The sequence below is a fragment of the Chlorocebus sabaeus genome, chromosome 28 (assembly GCF_047675955.1).
Source record: "Chlorocebus sabaeus isolate Y175 chromosome 28, mChlSab1.0.hap1, whole genome shotgun sequence".
Classification (NCBI taxonomy): Eukaryota; Metazoa; Chordata; class Mammalia; order Primates; family Cercopithecidae; genus Chlorocebus; species Chlorocebus sabaeus.
Genome location: NC_132931.1, coordinates 15,281,631 through 15,296,284, shown reverse-complemented (window position 1 = coordinate 15,296,284; position 14,654 = coordinate 15,281,631). Strand labels below are relative to the sequence as shown.

At 47.6% G+C, this 14,654-nt stretch overlaps 1 pseudogene; it reads right to left on the bottom strand.

Moving 5' to 3' along the window:
- Window positions 1-882: 882 nt before the first annotated feature.
- On the bottom strand, window positions 883-3,438 carry LOC119622780 (small ribosomal subunit protein uS2-like; annotated as a pseudogene).
- Window positions 3,439-14,654: the final 11,216 nt, after the last annotated feature.

The following is a 14,654-nucleotide window of genomic DNA, read 5'->3' as shown; positions in this document are numbered from 1 at the left end:
AGATAAGATCCTATAAGCTTCCAAAGAGAAAACACATGGCTTAAGGAAACAGGAAATAGAATGGTTTGGGGTTTCCCAGCAGTTACAAGGGTGGGGCAATGCCTTCAGAAAAATTCTAAAGGAAAAAAGTTTTCACACAAGAATTCTGCTCATAGGCCGGGCGCGGTGGCTCAAGCCTGTAATCCCAGCACTTTGGGAGGCCGAGACGGGCGGATCACGAGGTCAGGAGATCGAGATCATCCTGGCTAACACGGCGAAACCCCGTCTCTACTAAAAAATACAAAAAAAAAACTAGCCGGGCGAGGTGGCGGGCGCCTGTAGTCCCAGCTACTCGGGAGGCTGAGGCAGGAGAAAGGCGTAAATCCGGGAGGCGGAGCTTGCAGTGAGCTGAGATCCGGCCACTGCACTCCAGCCCGGGCGACAGAGCCAGACTCCGTCTCAAAAAAAAAAAAAAAAAAAAAAAAAGAATTCTGCTCATAGTCAAACTATTGATCAAGTAGGCGGATAAAATAAGAACATTTTCAGGCAAGTTCTCAAAAAAGTTTTACCTCCCACACACCACATCCCAGAAAGCTGCTGGAACATATGTTGCTTCAGTAGGAGGAAATAAACCAAAAGAAAGAAGCTACAAGAGGCAGAAATGGGAGATACCACAAAGCCGAAGAGAGAAGGGGCCTCCTAGGTCATGCGGATCATTGTATGAGCAGCCCGTATTGGAGCAGGGAGACTGTGTGGCCATAAACCCGCACAGGGTCTATAACTGGGTCAATTTCCACTAGTGTGAACAGCCAGGAATAGTTACAAGACAAACCACTTTTGTTAACTGGCTCCCCTGTGATGACAATGCGTGGAGGTGATAACGACGAGAAGTGTATTCTTGGTGCCTATACCTCTTCTTTCTCTTTTGTTTCCGTTGTGAGACAGAATCTTGCTCTGTCACCCAGACTGGAGTACGGTGGTGCAATCTCTGCTCAATGCAACCTCTGCCTCCTGGGCTCATGTGATTCTCCTGCCTCAGCCTCCCAAGTAGCTGGGATTACAGGCACCTGCCACCACATCCAGCTAATTTTTGTAATTTTAGTAGAGATGGGCTTTCACCATGTTGGCCAGGCTGGTCTTGAACTCCTGACCTCATGATCTGCCTGCCTGAGCCTCCTAAAGTGCTGGGATTACAGGCGTGAGCCACCGTACCTGGCCAATTTTTGTGTTTTTAGTAGAGACTGGGTTTACGCCACGTTTGCCAGGCTGGTCTCAAACGCCTGACCTCAGGTGATCTTCCCGCCTTAGCCTCCCAAACTGCTGGGAATACAGCTGTGAGCCACCGCGCCCGGTCCTAGCATTTTATTATACAATTTTTTTTCTTTTTTTCTTTTTTTTTTTGATGGAGTCTCCTTGTTGCTCAGGCTGAAGTGCAGTGGAGCAATCACCACTCACTGCAACCTCCGCCTCCTGGGGTCAAGCAATTCTCCTGCCTCAGCCTTCTGAATAACTGGGATTACAGGTGTGCACCACTACACCCAGCTAATTTTCTTTTCTTTTCTTTCCTTTTTTTATTTTTTTTTGAGACGGAGTCTCGCTCTGTCGCCCAGGCTGGAGTGCAGTGGCCGGATCTCAGCTCACTGCAAGCTCCGCCTCCCGGGTTCACGCCATTCTCCTGTCTCAGCCTCCCGAGTAGCTGGAAGTACAGGCGCCGCCACCTCGCCCGGCTAGTTTTTTGTGTTTTTTAGTAGAGACGGGGTTTCACCGGGTTAGCCAGGATGGTCTCGATCTCCTGACCTTGTGATCCGCCTGTCTCGGCCTCCCAAAGTGCTGGGATTACAGGCTTGAGCCACCGCGCCCGGCCTATTTTACCTTAATCTTATTTCCACGTTGCTTAAGAGCCCATGCAAGATCACCTTAAGGCCATTCAGTGGTTGCTGCTACCCATTCAGTGGCCTGAGCAGTGGGAGCTGCAGACCAGTCTTCCGTGGCAGGCTGACTGCTCCAGTCTTCAGTAAGGAACTGCTGGATAGGCACAGAGGGCACCTGCACACCATCAGACCAGTTGCAACCTCAGGCTGAGTAGCAGTGAATTTAGGAGCTGGAGCAGTCCATTCACCCTGAAATTCCTCTTTGGTCACAGCCTTTTCAGCAGCAGACAGCTTTTTATTTTATTTTTATTTTTTAATTTTTTTGAGATAGAGTCTCGCTCTGTCGCCCAGGCTGGAGTGCAGTGGCCCGATCTCAGCTCACTGTAAGCTCCGCCTCCTGGGTTCAAGAGATCCTCCTGTCTCAGCCTCCCATGTAGCTGGGAGTACAGACATGCACTACCATACCTGGCTAATTTTATTTTGTATTTTTAATAGAGACGGGGTTTCACCATGTTGGCCAGGCTGGTCTCGAACTCCTGACCTCATGATCTACCCACCTCGGTCTCCAAAAGTGCTGAGATTACAAGCGTGAGCCACTGCTCCTGGCCCAACCTGTTCTTCTTTTTCAACCTCTTCAGGATCTCTACAGAAATAGAGATCACCAGCTGGGCACGGTGGCTCACGCCTGTAATCCCAGCACTTTGGGAGGCCGAGGCGGGTGGATCACGAAGTCAGGAGATCGAGACCATCCTGGCTAACACGGTGAAACCCCGTCTCCACTAAAAATACAAAAAATTAGCTGGGTGTGGTGGCAGGTGCCTATAGTCCCAGCTACTCGGGAGGCTGAGGCAGGAGAATCGCTTGAACCCAGGAGGCGGAGGTTGCAGTGAGCTGAGATCGCACCATCGCACTCCAGCCAGGGTGATAGGGTGAGACTCCATCTGGAAAAAAAAAACAAAAGAAGTAGAGATCAGGCATGACCTCCCACGGGTGTTCACGAGAAATGGTGCCACAGATGAGCAGAACTTCCTGAGCCGGCAGCCACCACTTCAAACCCACTGAGTGAGCTCCCTTGTTGTTGCTTGGGACGGCAATGTCCACATAGTGCAGAGGAGAATCTGTGTGACACAGAGCAAGGTAGGTAGGTCAACATAAGATGCCTCTGTGAGAGGCTGTTGGTCAACCCTGGGGTCAGTAACCACAAGAAGCCGTGGCTCCTGGAAGGCTTCCTGGATATGGATAGTGAAGGTTCCAGAAGTGAAGTGGCCAGCGATTGGAGTGGCTCCAGTGGCAGCAGCAAACGTCAGCATGGCCCTCTGGCCAGTATACCTGGAGGATGTGACACTGACATCAGCAAGGTTTTCAATGGCAACAATGGCACGAGCTGCCAGCAGAAGCTTCTCCCGGGTCCTCTTCAGATTTAGGATGTAGATGCCATCACTTTTCCTTTTGTAGATGTACTGTTCCATCTGGAAGTCAAGACTGGTGCTACCTAAGTGGGTTCCCGCTGCAAGGAACGTAAGGACATCCTCCTCCTTAATTTGCAGGACATCAAGGGCTCCGGACATTGTGAAAGTTTCCCTTTAAGTTACGATGATAATCCAGAACAACACCAGACAGACTCCTCTGTGGGTAGCACGGAAAGGCCAGAATGCATATTATTCATTAACATTCCATTTTATTTTATTTTATTTTATTTTATTTTATTTTATTTTATTTTATTTTATTTTAGACAGCGTCTCGCTCTGTCACCCAGGCTGGAGTGCAGTGGTGCGATCTTGGCTCACTGCAAGCTCCACCTCCTGGGTTCACGCCATTCTCCTGCCTCGGCCTCCCAAGTAACTGGGACTGCAGGCGCCCGCCACCACGCCTGACTAATTTTTTGTATTTTCGGTAGAGACAGGGTTTTACCATGTTAGCCAGGATGGTCTCGATCTCCTGACCTCGTGATCCGCCTGCCTCAGCCTCCCAAAGTGCTGGGATTACAGGCGTGAACCACCGCGCCCAGCCAATTAAGGTTCAATATTTGTTGATAGTTCCTTCTCTTCTTTTATTTATTTCTTTAGAGACAAGGTCTCACTCTATCACCCAGGCTGGAATGCAGTGGCAAGATCTTGGATCACTACAGTTAACCTCCCAGGCTCAAGCGATGGAGTCCCAAATAGCTGGGACTACAGGTGCACGCCACCACCCCTGGCTAATTCTTGTAGTATGTTAATATAATTTATCATCTTTCTTTTTATCTTTTTTTTTTTTTTTTTGGAGTCTCACTCTGTCACCCAGGCTGGATTGCAGTGGTGGAACGATCATAGCTCACTGTAGCTTCAACCTCCTGGGCTCAACAGATCCTCCTGCCTCAGCCTCCTGTGTAGCTGGGAACACACCCAGCTAACTTTTTTGTAGAGACAGGGCCTTGCTATGTTACCCAGGCTGGTCTCGAACTCTTGGACTCAAGCGATCCTCTGGCGTTGGCCTTCCAAAAAGTACTGGGATTACAGGTGTGAGCCACTGTGCCCACCCTAATTTGCCATCTTAATGAGAAGAACAAAAACCCTAAGGAAGGTTCTGGATCCCTTCAAATACAAGTGTCTGATGGCCCAAAGAAAAGGACTGTTTTCTCTTGATTATGTAAACCTTGCTGACATTTTGCATTGTAAGCATGGTATAGTGGAAGGCACACTGGAATAGAAGCCCGGGAACTGCCAACCACTGCTGCCAACCTGGCCCCAGCTTAGTCACCAATGGGCTCTGTGACGTTGCTAAGTCATTAAGCCTTTTTTTTCTCATTACTCACCTGCACAATGAGGAGAATGAACTTTGTGTTCTCCATTCTACCAGTCCATAGGTCCACTAAGTGCTGTAAAGATGTGGAGGAACAAAACAGTACATTTTTTTTTGAGATGGAGTCTCACTGCATCACCAGGCTGGAATGCAGTGGTGTGATCTCAGCTCACTACAACCTCTGCCCCCGGGTTCAAGCGATTCTCCTGCCTCAGCCTCCCAAGTAGCTGGGATTACAGGCACATGCCACCATGCCCAGCTAATTTTTGTATTTTTAGTAGGAGATAGGGTTTCGCCATGCTGGACAGGATGGTCTTGATCTCTTGACCTCGTGATCCACCTGCCTCAGCCTCCTAAAGTGCTGGGATTACAGGTGTGAGCCACTGTGCCCAGCCTGATTTTTTTTTTAATTAAAGTCATTTAACTTAAATGACTTTAAATCATTTACTTTAAATGATTGTTTAATAATGTGCACATTGTTAAAACATCAGCTAGTACAGAAGAGCTCATACTTTAGACATCAAAGTAAAATTTTATTGTTTGTTTGTTTTGTTTTGTTTTTGAGATGGAGTTTCACTCTTGTTGCCCAGGCTGGAGTGCAATGGCGCAGTCGTGGCTCACTGCAACCTCTGCCTCCTGGGTTCAAGTGATTCTCCTGCCTCAGCCTCCCGAGTAACTGAGATTACAGGCATTCTGATCTCAGGTGATCCGCCCCCCTCATCCTCCCAAAGTGCTGGGATTACAGGAGTAAGCCACTACGCCTGTCAATTTTTTTTTTTTTTTTTTTTTTTTTTGAGATGGAGTTTTACTCTTGTCACCCAGGCTAGAGTGCAATGACCCAATCTTGGCTCCCTGCAACCTCTGCCTCCCAGGTTCAAGGGATTCTCGTGTCTCAGCCTCCTGAGTAGCTGGGGTTACGGGCGCCTGTCACCATGCCTGGCTAATTTTTGTGTTTTCAGTAGAGACAGGGTTTCACCATGTTGCCCGGGCTAGTCTTGAACTCCCAACCTCAACTGATCCACCAGTCTCTGCCTCCCAAAGTGCTGGGATTACAGGCATGAGCCCCTCACCCAGCCTGTTATTTGTTTTCTTTTATAATTAAAGTCATTTAGTTTAAATGACTTTAAACCATTTACTTTAAATAATTGTTTAACATAGTGCACATTTTTAAAACCTCAGCTAGCACAGAAGAACTCATACTAAAGACCTCAAAAAAAACTTTGTGGTTTTTTTTTTTTTTTTTTTTGAGACAGGGTCTTCCTCTGTAACCCATGCTGGAGTGCAGTGGCACAATCATAGCTCACTGCAGCCTTGAACCCCCGGGCTCAATCGATTCTCCCACCTCAGCCTCCCAAGTAGCTAGAACGACAAGCGTGCACCACTATGTCTGGCTAATAGTTTTATTTCTATTTTTATTGTATTTATTTATTTATTTAAATTTATTTGTTTATTTTTTTGAGATGGAGTCTTGCTCTGTTACCCAGGTTGGAGTGCAGTGGCGCGATCTCAGCTCACTGCAAGCTCCGCCTCGGCCTCTGGAGTAGCTGGGACTACAGGTGTCCGCCACCATGCCTGGCTAATTTTTTGTATTTTTAGTAGAGACGGGGTTTCACCGTGTTAGCCAGGATGGTCTTGATCTCCTGACCTCGTGACCCACCTGCCTTGGTCTCCCAAATTGCTGGGATTACAGGCGTCAGCCACTGCGCCTGGCCTATTTATTTATTTATTTATTTTTAAATTTTATTTATTTTTTTTTGAAACAGAGCCTCGCTCTGTAGCCTAGGCTGGAGTGCAGTGGCACAATCTCGGCTCACTGCAAGCTCCACCTCCTGGGTTCACGCCATTCTTCTGCCTCAGCCTCCTGAGTAGCTGGGACTACAGGCGCCTGCCATCACGCCTAGCTAATTTTTTGTATTTTTAGTAGAGACAAGGTTTCACTGTGTTAGCCAGGATGGTCTCGATCTCCTGACTCTCGTGATCCACCCGCCTCGGCCTCCCCAAGTGCTGGGATTACAGGTGTGAGCCACCGCACCCGGCCTATTTATTTTTTTAGGTGGAGTTTCACTTTTGTTGCCGAAGCTGGAGTGGAATGGCGCTATCTCAGCTCACTGCAACCTCTGCCTCCCGGGTTCAAGCAATTCTCCTGCCTCAGCCTCCCGAGTAGCTGGGATTACAGGCGCCCGCCACCATGCCCAGATCATGTTTTGTATTTTTAGTAGAAACGGGGTTTCACCATGTCAGCCAGGCTGGTCTTGAACTCCTGACCTCAAGTGATCCACCCGTCTCGACCTCCCAAAATGCTGGGATTACAGGTGTGAGCCACCGTGCCCGGCCAATATTTTTATTTTTTGTAGATACAGGGTCTCACTATATTGCCCAGGCTGTACTCAAATTCCTGGCCTCATTGATTCTCCAGTGTTGGCCTCCCAACACTGTTGGCACTACAGGTGTGAGCCACAGAGATTTGCCAATGATTTGGTAACAAATAAAAAAAATTTTCAAACAGCCCAACACAGTGGCTCACGCCTGTAATCCCAGTACTTTTGGAGGCTAACTCTGGAGGATCACTTGAGGTCAGAAGTTGAAGACCAGCCTGGGCAACATAGCAGGACCTCATCTCTGCCCTAAATCTAAAAATTAGCCATCTGTAGCGGCATGCGCCTGTCGTCCCAGCTACTTGGGAGACTGAGGAGGGAGGATCACTTGAGCCCAGGATGTTGAGGCTGCAGTGAGCTATGATTGCACTACTGCACTCCAGCCTGGGGGACAGAGTGAGACCCTGTCTCAAACAACAACAACAAAAAAAGCAGAAAAAAAGAAACCTTGCTTATATTCTTGTTGCCTGATCAATTGTTTCTTTTCTTCTTCTTTTTCCTCACCCTGTCTTATCAGCTGATTGTTTGATCAATTGTACGCATTATCTCTTGTCTTTCGGCTGTGATACATGAGAATTTAGCTCACTGATACCAGCGGTTCCCCCATTGTGGTATATCTCACTGTTTTAGTTCTCCTCTTGGTTACCACTGAAACTTTAAATAACATGCGATTCCTGTCTTCTTAGCCCCGCCCACTATTTCCTGGATCCTCTTATGTAAGATGAGGATAACTCCATAGATCCAACTGGGCCAGCAGGGCCTAGGCCTGTGCCATCAGACAGCAAGCAATGCAGAGTTCATCAAGTTTGTGCTCTTAGGCCAGGTGCGGTGGCTCACACCTGTAATCCCAACACCTTTGGAGGCCTGGGTGGGCAGATCGCTTGAGGTCAGGAGTTCAAGGCCAGCCTGGCCAACATGGTGAAACCCCATCTCTACTAAAAATTAAAAATTAGCTGGGTGTGGTGGTGCATGCCTATAATCCTAGCTACTCAGGAGGCTGAGGCAGGAGAATTGCTTGAACTCAGGAGGCGGAAGTTGCAATAAGCCAAGATCATGCCACTGCACCCCAGCCTGGGCAACAGAGCAAAACTCCATCTCAAAAAAAAAAAAAAAAAAGAAGAAGAATACTAGGTAGCTCACAGAATCAAAGAAAAAACAAAGGAAAGGTTGAGTAACCAGAACTCAGAAAAGAGAGAATATTCAGGGTCACTTGGGGACCCTCAGGGATTTTATTTTGGGTGCATTGACATCACCTTCCTCAGGACCATCTTTTAGGTCTAGGCAAAGCTGAAAGCTGTATTTCTTCTGTATTCCTGTACTTGTTAATACAGTATATAATTAATATTTCAGGAGAAATACAGCTTTTGTTAATAACAATCTGTTAATAATCTGGCCAGGTACAGTGGCTCATGCCTGTAATCCCAGCACTTTGGGAGGCTGAGGCGGGTGGATCACCTGAGGTTAGGAGTTCAAGACCAGCCTGACCAATATGGTGAAACGCTGTCTCTACTAAAAATACAAAAAATTAGCTGGGCGTGGTGGTAGTCGTCTATAATCCCAGCTACTCAGGAGGCTGAGGCAGAAGAATCGCTTCAACTCAGGAGGTGAAGGTTGCAGTGAGCCAAGATTATGCCATTGTACTCCAGCCTGGGCAACAAGAGTGAAACTCCATCTCAAAATAATAATAATATAATAATAATAATAATAGTAATAATAATAATAATCTGCCTAGGGGTCCCTGTGCCAGTCCACCCAGGTTTTCATTCCTGATGACTCAAGAGGAGTCTTGGTTGGTTGTATTTGGTCACCTCCCCACCTGCTGGGGAAAAGAGAAGGACCTAGTGAGTGACTCACAGTCCACCAAAACCATATGGAATAGGGTAGAGGAAGTCCCCCCAAGAGAATGGGAAGTTGTGGCTGTACAGGCAGAAACAAGAGATAACCACTGTATTTATGAGTACTAGGTTCAGTGCACTTGACAGAGACCTACAGTGGTAATAGTTTAAACAAAATTAAAGTTTTTTTTTTTCTTGAAGGTAAAAATCCAGAGGTCAGTAATCCAGGCTGGTACATAGCTCTTCTCCATGAAGCCTGGTGCCCCAACCCCTTCCTCATGGGCCAAGATGGAGCTCTAGTCAGTACTTCTAAGTCCCAAGCACAGGATGGAGAAACAGAGATAGAAGAGGACAAAGAGGCTGGGCACGGTGGCTCACGCTTATAATCCCAGCACTTTGGGAGGCCGAGGCGGGAGGATCACAAGGTCAAGAGATGGAGACCATCTTGGCCAACATGGTGAAACCCCATCTGTACTAAAGATGTAAGAAATTAGCCAGGCATAGTGGTGCATGCCTGTAGTCCCAGCTACTTGGGAGGCTGAGGCAGGGGAATCGCTTGAACCTAGGAGACAGAGACTGCAGTCAGCCGAGATCCCGCCACCACACTTCAGCCTGGCGACAGAGCAAGACTCCATCTCAAAAAAAAAAAAAGGGGGGGACAAAGAGAGAGTGCTAAGCGTTTCTTCCGGATAATTCTAGGAAGCCATTGTACTTCTTCTTACATCCCATTGGCCAGACATAGTCACATGACCATTCCAAGCTGCAGTGCAGGCTGGGAAACAGAGGCTCTCCTAAAAATTCTACTACCACTAAAGAAGAGAAGAGTGGGTCTTAGAACACAATGGTCAGGTCCTGCCATATCCACCATGTACATCTGGTGGATCTCACGACTCACGTGCTTATATCTTCCAATTTAACATTTTTAAATGCTCCTACCCCACCATAATTTAATCATTCTAATGTCACACAAAACCAATAACACACCTCCTCCTCAAAAGAGACAACTAGAGTCACACACAGGGACTGTAATAGCCCCAAGTCCAGGACCTCTAGGAAACATCCCTCTTTCTTCAATCTCACCTCAATATTTTGCAATCTGTGGACTAAACAGAAGTCTTTTTATTTATTTATTATTATTTTTTAAAAATACAGAGTCTTGCTCTGTCACCCAGGCTGGAGTGCAGTGGCTCAATCTCTGCTCACTGCAACCTCTGCCTCCCGGGTTCAAGTCAGCCTCCTGAGTAGTTGGGATTACAGGCGTGTGCCACCACACCCAGCTAATTTTTTGTATTTTTAGTAGGTTTTACCATGTTGGCCAGGCTTGTCTTGAGCTCCTGACTGCAGGTAATCCACCCACCCCGACCTCCCAAAGTGCTGGAATTACAGTCTTGAGCCATCACTCCTGGCCCCAAATAGAAGTTTAATCAGCACCTGCTCACCCTGTATATGATAATGAGAAAAGAGACAGAAAATCTTCCTACATTTATTTTTAATTTTCATAATTTTTATTACAGATGGGGTCTTGTCATGTTGCCCAGGCCGGTCTCAAACTCCTGTTCTCAAGTACCCCTTCCACCTCAGCCTCCCAAAGTACTGGGACTACAGGTATACGTGACTGCACCCAGTTTAGAAACTTTTTTTTTTTTTTTTTTTTTTGAGGCGGAGTCTTGCTCTGTCGCCCAGGCTGGAGTGCAGTGGCACTATCTCGGCTCACTGCAAGCTCCGCCTCCTGGGTTCACGCCGTTCTTCTGCCTCAGCCTCCCGAGTGGCTGGGACTACAGGCGCCTGCCACCACGCCCGGCTAATTTTTTTCTATTTTTAGTAGAGATGGGGTTTCACCGTGTTAGCCAGGATGGTCTCGATCTCCTGACCTCGTGATCCACCCATCTCGGCCTCCCAAAGTGCTGGGATTACAGGCTTGAGCCACCGCGCCCGGCCAGAAACATTTTTAAATAATAGTATGACCCAGGCCAGGCATGGTGGCTCACGCCTGTAATCCCAACACTTTGGGAGGCCGAGGCAGGCGGATCACGAGGTTAGGAGATCGAGACAATCCTGGCTAACATGGTGAAACCCTGTCTCTACTAAAAATACAAAAAAATTAGCTGGGCGTGGTGGTGGGCGCCTGTAGTCCCAGCTACTCGGGAGGCTGAGGCAGGAGAATGGCGTGAACTCAGGAGGTGGAGTTTGCAGTGAGCCGAGATCGCGTGACTGCACTCCAGCCTGGGTGACAGGGTGAGACTCTGTTTTCAAATGTATACAAAAATGGACAGAATAGTAGTGAATCTCCACATGTATGTCATCTGATCTAACAATTATCAGTTTATGGGTAATCTTGGGTCATCTATACCCACTCTCCTACATGGTCATTATTTGGAAGTAAGTTCCATATATCATACAGAACATCTGTAAATATCTCAATATGTATTTCTGTTTTGAGATGGAGTCTCGCTTTGTCGCCAGGCTGGAGTGCAGTGGCGCTATCTCTGCTCACTGCAACCTCTGCCTCCCAGGTTCAAGCGATTCTCCTGCCTCAGCCTCCCGAGTAGCTGGGACTACAGGCACATGCCACCACATCCAGCTAATTTTTGTATTTTTAGTAGAGACAGGGTTTCACCATGTTGGCCAGGATGGTCTCGATCTCCTGACCTCATGATTTGCCAGCCTTGGCCTCCTAAAGTGCTGGGATTACAGGGGTGAGCTACTGTGCCTGACTTCAGTATGTATTTCTAAAAGAGAAGCTCTTTTTACAAACTTAACTGTAATTCCATTACTGCACCAAAAAAAAAAAATTCCAGGCCAAGTGCTGTGGCTCATGCCTGTAATCCCAGCACTCTGGGAGGCCAAGGTGGGCAGATCACGAGGTCAAGAGACTGAGACCATCCTGGACAAATGGTGAAACCCTGTTTCTATTAAAAGTACAAAAATTAGCTGGACGTGGTGGCGTGTGCCTGTAATCCCAGCTACTTGGGAGGCTGAGGCAGGAGAACTGCTTGAACTCAGTCGGCAGAGGTTGCAGTGAGCCAAAATCATGCCACTGCCCTCCAGCCTGGTGACAGAGCAAGACTTCGTTTCAAAAATAAATTAAAAAAAAAAATTCTGTAAAATCATCAAATTCCAATTTTTGCCAATTCCCCTCTCTGTTTTTATTCATAGTTGACTTTCTTTTGTTTTGTTTTGAGACAGGATCTTGCTCTGTCACCCAGGCTGGAATGCAAAGGCACAATCTCAGCTCACTGCAACCTCTGCCACCCGGGTTCAAGTGATTCTCCTGCCTCAGCCTCCTGAGTAGATAGGATTACAGGTGCCCCCCACCATGCCCAGCTAATTTTTGTATTTTTAGTAGAGACGGGGTTTCACCATGTTGGCCAGGCTTGTCTCAAACTCCTGACCTCAGGTGATCCACCTACCTTGGCCTCCCAAATTGCTGGGATTACAGGCATGAGCCATCGAGTCCAGCCTAATTTTTTTTTCTTTTTGGTAGGGACAGGGTGTTGCCACGTAGTCTAGGCTGATCTCAAACTCCTGGAGTCAGTTGATCCTCCCACTTCAGCCTCCCAAAGTGCTGGGATTATAGGTGTGAGCCACCACACCCAGTCTACAGTTAACTTTTTTGAAATAAAGTCCATATGATGGACTTGGCAGATACATTTCTCAAGCCTTCCTCTCTTTTTCAAATTACATCTCAAGTCTTTTTCAATTCATGGGTTCCCTTCCACTCTTCCTCTTCCTTTTTTTTTTTTTTTTTTTGAGACAGAGTCTCACTCTGTCGCCCAGGCTGGAGTGCAGTGACGCCATCTCGGCTCACTGCAAGCTCCGCCTCCCGGGTTCATGCCATTCTCTTGCCTCAGCCTCCGGACTAGCTGGGATTACAGGCACCTGCCACCACGCCCAGCTAATTTTTGTATTTTTAGTAGAGACGGGGTTCCACGATGTTGGCCAGGCTGGTCTCGAACTGCTGACCTCGTGATCTGCCCACCTTGGCCTCCCAAAGTGCTGGGATTACAGGCGTGAACCACCGTACCCAGCCAGTCCCAGTATTTTGAAAGGCCGAGGTGGGAGGATTACTTGAGCCCAGGAGTTCAGCAATATAGCAAGACTCTGTATCTACCAAAAAATTTTAAACATTAACCAGGCGTGGTGGTGTGCATCTGTGGTCCCAACTGCTTGGGAGGCTGAGAGGGGAGGATCGCTTGAGCCCAGGAAGTGGAGGTTGCAGTGAGCTGTGATTGTCACTGCACTTCAGCCTGGGTGAAAGAGCGCTACTCTTTCTCAAAAAAAGAAAGAGGGAGGGAGGGAGGGAGGGAGAAAGGAAGGAAGGAAGGAAGGGAGGGAGGGAGGGAGGGAGGGAGGGAAGGAAGGAAGGAGAAAGAAAAATGTATTCTTTTTTTTTTTTTTGAGATGGAGTCTCGCTCTGTCTCCCAGGCTGGAGTGCAGTCGCGATCTCGGCTCACTGCAAGCTCTGCCTCCCGGGTTCACGCCATTCTGCCTCAGCCTCTGGAATGGCTGGGACTACAGGCGCCCGCCACCACACCTGGCTAATTTTTTTGTATTTTTAGTAGAGACAGGGTTTCACCGTGTTAGCCAGGATGGTCTCGATCTCCTGATCTCGTGATCCGCCCATCTTGGCCTCCCAAAGTGCTAGGATTACAGGCGTGAGCCACCGCACCTGGCAGCTATTTTTTTTTTTTTTTTTTTTAAGTAGAAACAGGGTTTCACCTTGTTAGCCAGGATGTTCTTGATTTCCTGACCTTGCAATCCATCCGCCTTGGCCTCCCAAAGTGCTGGGATTACAGGCATGAGCCACCACGTCCAGCCAGAAAAATGTATTCTTGTTAACTACTCACTTACCTTGAAGTCCAGCTCCCAGTTCATACAGGTAGAGCAGAATATAATTGCTTCATCCTTTCCTTTTATTTACTAGTTTACAAAAATGCGTGTCTCTCCAAGCATTTTCCAAAGGTTTCCCATGAGATTGTTTTTGTTTTGTGTAATTCAGTACTGCATTGGGTTGAATAGTGTTCTCGAAAAATTCATATCCACCCAGTACCTCAGAATGTGACCTTATTTGGAAATAGAGTCTGCAGAGGTAACTGACTATGATGAGGTCACTCTAGAGTAGGGAGAGCCCTAAATCCAAGGCTGATTTTCACAGGAGGAGAGTTCGGGAATGGCAGCTCATGCCTGTAATCTTAACACCAAGGCAGGAGAATTGCTTGAGGCCAGGAGATTGAGACCAGCCTGGGCAACATGGTGAGACCCCATCTCTACAAAAAAATAAAATAAAAAGTTACCTGAGGCCCGGCGCAGTGGCTCATGCCTGTAATCCCAGCATTTTGGGAGGTTGAGGCGGGTGGATCACCTGAGGTCAGGAGTTCAACACCAGCCTGGCCAACATGGTGAAACCCTGTCTCTACTAATAATACAAAAACTAGCCAGGCGGGGTGGTTCACACCTGTAATCCCAGCTACTCTGGAGGCTGAGGCAGGAGAATTGCTTGCCAAGGTTGTAGTGAGCTGAGATCACGCTACTGCACTCCAGCCTGGACAACAGAACAAGACCCCGTCTCAAAAATAAATAAATAAAAATAAAAATTAAAAAACCACAATTAGCCAGGTGTGGTAGCATGCACCTGTGATGTGGTCCCAGCCATTCAGGAGGCTGAGGTGGAAGGACTGCTTGAACCTGGGAGGTCCAGGCTGTAGTGAGCTATGATAATGCCACAGTACTCCAGCCTAGGCCACAGAGTGAGACCCTGTCTCAAGGAAAAATTTAAAAATAAATAAATAAATAGGGCCGGACACAGTGGCTCA